Source organism: Myotis brandtii, unplaced genomic scaffold, assembly GCF_000412655.1.
Source record: "Myotis brandtii unplaced genomic scaffold, ASM41265v1 scaffold182, whole genome shotgun sequence".
NCBI lineage: Eukaryota > Metazoa > Chordata > Mammalia > Chiroptera > Vespertilionidae > Myotis > Myotis brandtii.
This window is the reverse complement of record NW_005356751.1, coordinates 3,226,091-3,231,907: the sequence shown is the minus strand read 5'-3', so window position 1 is coordinate 3,231,907 and position 5,817 is coordinate 3,226,091. Positions and strand designations below refer to the sequence as shown.

Sequence of the window (5,817 nt, the reverse complement as noted above, 5' to 3'; positions counted from 1 at the left end):
GTTTCATTTATGGCTATAGCCTCACATATATAAACTGAATAGAATAATAGAATGTTTGCAAACCGTATACAGTGGGGCCTTGACTTACGAGTGTCCCGACTAACGAGTTTTTTGAGATATAAGCCATCTCTCGGCCGATTTTTTGCTTTGAGTTGAGAGCTAAAATTCGGGTTACGAGCCAGCTTCAGATACCCCACTGCTAGTTGGCGCAGTGAACGTCATGAATGCCACTCTCTTCTTCATTTACAGCTGTACCCATTGTTTCATTTATGGCTATAGCCTCACATATATAAACTGAATAGAATAATAGAATGTTTGCAAACCGTATACAGTGGGGCCTTGACTTACGAGTGTCCCGACTAACGAGTTTTTTGAGATATAAGCCATCTCTCGGCCGATTTTTTGCTTTGAGTTGAGAGCTAAAATTCGGGTTACGAGCCAGCTTCAGATACCCCACTGCTAGTTGGCGCAGTGAACGTCACAGTGAATGCCACATCAGCCCAGCATCACGTGTCTCACTTGTTCACTTTTTGATTTGACATACGAGTAATTTGAGTTACGAGCTCCGTCACGGAACGAATTAAACTCGTAAGTCAAGGCCCCACTGTATTGGAATTAATTCAAACAGCTGTTTTCAAAATGACCAGTAGTTTAATTGGATGGTGTCTTTCTGCAACAAAAAATGCCTGTTAAAGCCTAACTGGACCAACACCATGAGCAGTCCTAAGCTAATTAAGTTGATGACCCATGCTGACTCATGCATCACTAGGCATTCTTTGACCATCAGCTTACCATTAGCTGTGGCACTGGCCTGAGAAACAAGCATGACATCTACACTTCAGGCTCTCTAAGGTTCAGAGAGAGAGAGTACTGAGAATTAGTTTTATCAGTCAATCCTGCTCCATTCCTTCCTGGCAGAGTTCATGAAACACTCAAGGAGTTGTGGGTAAATGGTAATTTCATGTCTCCAAAAGTTATAGTTGTTTTTTTTAATATTTGCATTGTTTCCTGTAAAGTGAAAAATAACTTGGGCATGGAGACTCCAAATCAATGTATTATCCCACTGGCTTGGGAGAACAACCACCCTTCAAACTAATCTCTGTATTTAAGGGAATCAACAGATGATTCTGTCTTCAAACAAGGATCTGTGCGACCTTCCAAAGAACTCGGAATGTCTTTCATCACAGAAGGAAAAGTGCTGTGGCCTATTTTTGAGATGATTTATGGTACTTGGAGATGAGCTTTGTGTGTCTAGCCTTCGGCCGGCATTCATTGACTTCCCCAGTAAGTAGCATCATGTGTCGAATGTCTCTTGGCACTTAACACATTATATATATGCCAAGTGCATCTATTGGCCATCACACCAGAAAGGCCCTATATTCTCAATAGCACTACCCTTCTTTCCTTATTAATATTACTAAAATCTGCCAATAAGAAAATCAGAGAGTTTTTGTTTTGAATGTTTACTAGTATACAATCTAAAGTAAAGATGTGTTATGCTCCAGTAAATGGTGTCAATGACAAACTCTGAATTAAGGGCATTACAAAGTAATTAAAAGAATAGTGGGCCCTAGCTAGTTTGACTCAGTGGATAGAGCATTGGCCTGTGTACTGAATGGTCCCAGGTTCAATTCCAGTCAAGGGCACATGCCTGGGTTATAGGCTCAATCCCCAGTAGGGGGCATGCAGGAGGCAGCTATTCAATGATTCCCTCTCATCATTGGTGTTCCTCTCTCTCTTTCCTTCCCCCTTCCTCTCTGAAATCAATAAAAGTATATTTAAAAAAAAAGAAGAGTGGGAGCTAAGATCCATAGGTTCAAGGATTATCCCTGCCCTTACCAGCTGTCTATCTGAGGATATAACTTGTCCTCTCTGAGCTCCATCTTTTAAAATACTCAAGTTGAGGCTAATGTACAAATATACAAATGAAATAATAACAAATTCAGAATAATGGCTTCATGGGGTTGTTTTGAGGTTTAACATAGATTATGTAGGTCAAAAGGTTTTATAAAGGGTGTTGTTGAAAACTAATGTTGATTAAAAATTGAGACACTATGGAAAGATTTTGGGTAGATTTTATTAATTCCCAATCTTGGGTGCATTTCCAATGCCCAAGCTGCATCCAAATCCATTAAATCAGAATCTCTGGGATTGGGATTTAGGCAGCAGCATGCTTGTCTATCTCTCCAGGTGATTCCAATATACAATAAAACTTGAGGATGACTCAGGGGAAAAGAAAATCATTTTCAGGGTTTGCTTCCTATAGCTTGAGCAAGAAGCTTAACACATGATTTGGTTATTGGTTCCCTCAGGCACCTGGGATGCTGCAATTGCTGAAGAAATGTTTGTTGATAACACCCATCCACATGACTATAAAGAGAGCTGAAAACTCTTCACATTAAGTCCACATTACTGCAACTCATTTCTTGTTTAATGAGTTATTCCGGAGGAAGGGCAGTAGTGCCTGTCAAAAAAATTAAAAGGACTTAGCATAAAAGCTGGGTGGCATGTTGACCACAACCACACAGAAACGAGTAATGAAAGGAGGCAGGAGAGAAAGACGAAGCCCTGCTGGGGGCCTCGGCCGGCACATGTGCACTCAGCTTCCCTTGCCTGCATGTGGTGTGCAGCGGGCTGCCTTTGGTTGGTGTCTGGCTGGTGGTGGAGGATGCCAGGAAAGTGTGAAAAGCCTTATAAATGTGTCCTCTGAACATCGCTGACAAGCAACTGGACTGCAGCTCTCCCATCTGCCTCTGGCAGGGCTGCCGTCAGCCTTCCAAGTCCAGGAGAGCAGCTGTGTGATAAATCACTCAGCGGCCCAAGGAAGTCCAAGTGTTTTCTCATGGTGAAGAGGCGGCTGCCCTCCAGGTGTGGTGTCTGTGGAAGAGGAACGAGTCCTCTTGAGCAGCCTCATGCAGGGAATTAAGTAAAGGCTTAGGAAGGGTCCTCAGAAAACCTAGCAGGGGTCCTCAAACTTTTTAAACAGGGGGCCAGTTCACTGTCCCTCAGACCGTTGGAGGGCCGGACTATAGTTTAAAAAAAAAACTATGAACAAATTCCTATGCACACTGCACATATCTTATTTTGAAGTAAAAAAACAAAACAGGAACAAATACAATATTTGTATTTGCATGTGGCCCGCGGGCCGTGGTTTGAGGACCCCTGAGTCCTAGAGGGTCTGATATTGTTGCACGAGGCTGGGAATTTTATACATGTGATCACATTTAATGCTTGCAGCGGCTCTGCAAAGTGGGTATTCTATTGCCCTAAGGCTCTGGAAGTGTAAATCACTTTCTGCAGATCACATGTCTAGGAAAGGACAGAGTGGGGGACTTAACCAAGTGGGCTGTCTTCAAATGTGTGTCTTCTCTATGATAAGGACCTAAGTCACCCAAAGCTGGTCAATCAATCGAATTCTTCACTCAAGCAAATCATGTGTATGCACTTCTCTCATCCTTGAGTCATTATGTATATCATTTTCATCTCAAAATGTAAATCGACGTGTATGACTGTGTCATTTCACATAAAGCCTCGCTACTTAGCATGTGTTCCGGGATCCAGAAGCACCACCTGAGAGCTTAGCGGTAATACAGATCATGCCCCACTGCGCTTTAACAAGATCTCAGAGGGATGCATGAAAGTTTACAAAGCACTGGCCTACTTGGAATTCTTTACCTGAAAAGGAACTTAGTTCAGTGATTCTCACATTTGTGTGCATTAGAATTATTTGGTGGGAAGGGGTTAAAAGGCAGAATTCCTAGATCCTTTGCCCAAGCTTGTAATTTGGGAGTTACTGAGTGAGACCTGGGCAATATGTGTTCTAACCAGCAGCCCAGCTGATTTAGCTAGAAGTGATCTGAGAACAAGACTGCGATTAACATTAATTCAGGAAGTATGGCATCTGCCTTCATTTCTAGATGATGAGACAGAGGTCAAGGAGTGGAAGGCGATGATAAGGTCACATGGTGCTATGTGACACAACCAAGAGACCTCTGTCCCTGAAACACACTAACCACATCAGGGTCAGGACTGTCGGACTTGGAGACCTTTATTTGTTGTAGTATTTTAGAATTCTGGATCCAAATGCAGTTGATTAACTCCTCACTGTGAAAGGAACATTCTGCAGACAGTGTTGGAGAAAACAGTGGGAATCACTGCATCCCACTGAGGTCTTTGGTCTCATAGATCTGGTTACATAGACATACCTACTGTGTCTGTCTGTGCTTATGCATACATACATCTCTGGGAGGTACCATTTTCTAGCCAGTAAACTGCAGAGTCAGGGATGGAACCCACCTTCTGGCTTCAGGGATCCCTCTGTTGTACCATTACCACCTTCTGGGGAAAGTTAGGAAATCTTACCTAGAGACTATAAGCAGTTAGTTGACCATAATTTATAAACCCAACAGACCCAGTTAAAATCATGCTTAGATCATAGTTTTAATTTTATCATCTAGACCAGGGGTGGGGAACCTTTTCTCTGCCAAGGGCCATTTGGGTATTTATAACATCATTCACTTAATATAATTCACTTAATACAAACTTATGTTTCTATGGAAAAGCTCCTAGATTTATTGAATTTTGAGCCCCACCTATGGTTTCCTTGGCAGGGCCACACTAAATGATTTCTCAGGCCTTGTATAGCTTTAGGTCTGGGCATTCCCCACCCCTGATCTAGACGATGGAAATCCTATATCATCCCGTAGGAAGAAAGGCAAGGGGTAAGGGGTGCTTTTATTTAGAAATCATACTGGACATATCGGAGTGATCACTTCATAAAGTATGTACTAGTAAATGTCTCATCAATATGTTGTACACCTGGGACTTATATAATATTGTATGTCAACTGTGATTTAAATAATATTTTTCTTTGGGATGTAATAAGACATCCCAAAGATGGAAAAGCATAATTTTTAGTTAAAATCATGCCTCCTCCATTTATTAGCTGTATGATATTGGGCAAGTTTTTCTAATATCTCTGAGCCTAGTTTTTCTCAGCAGTAAAAAGTCTCATTTTGACACTTTTTAATCGCATAGTCTGACACAATGCTTGGGACCTAGTGAGAATTCAATGCCTCTAAATTATTGTTGAAATAAAGAACATGTTTATCCTGGTCAGTATTTTCCCCCAGATAATACGCACAAAAGCTTTCTTTATTTCACTCTACTTCATCTCCAAGATTCCCTGACTCAATAAGTAGCCTCACCATCTATCTATCCAGGTGACAGCAGATTTGGTGTCTAGTTAAGGCCATCTTCCTGGTTCATAGATGGCTGTCTTCTCATTGAATCCACACATGGCAGAGCAGAGAGAAGTGCGTTTAAACCTAACTAATAATAGTCCATGCTTATTTTACTTTCTCCCTATCCTTTTCCACTTAATTGAACCTGTGTTCAAGCTGGGTCATTTTTATTTTTGAAAGTGTTGTCAAATCTGAAGACTAATTCCCATACCTACATCAAAGTCTAATTCTGTTTCTCATTAGACTGATGGGCTGTCAAAGTAGTAGCTACAAAGCTGGTCTTACAAAGCTGGTCTTCTCTCGGTCAAGTATCTCCCATTCCGCCACTGTTGAGGTCCCTTTGTAAAGTGTAAATCGTATTATGCTACACAAAAAAATAACCCTCCTTTGTAAGTAGAGGACATTCCTCACCTGGAGTGTCACTATTTCCTTGTGATTAAATTCAGCTTCCATGGGCTGGACTAGAGCACTGCATAGGTGATGCGTCTTCAGGGGGTCACCTCTGGAGGCACAGTGTTCACCTGTCCCTCACTAGTGATAATTTTGGTGACTGGTCAAAGTGGTGGCCCAATGA

At 41.8% G+C, this 5,817-nt stretch overlaps 1 long non-coding RNA gene across 2 annotated transcripts; it reads left to right on the top strand.

Moving 5' to 3' along the window:
• The first annotated feature begins 882 nt into the window (after positions 1–882).
• LOC106725718 lies at positions 883–2,945 on the top strand. Of its 2 annotated transcripts, none has more exons than XR_001361642.1 (3): positions 883–946; positions 1,122–1,284; positions 2,313–2,945. It is a non-coding gene; the product is annotated as an uncharacterized LOC106725718 (long non-coding RNA). The 2 variants fall into 2 exon arrangements; XR_001361641.1 differs by having other exon boundaries at positions 883–953.
• The last annotated feature ends 2,872 nt before the right edge of the window (positions 2,946–5,817 follow it).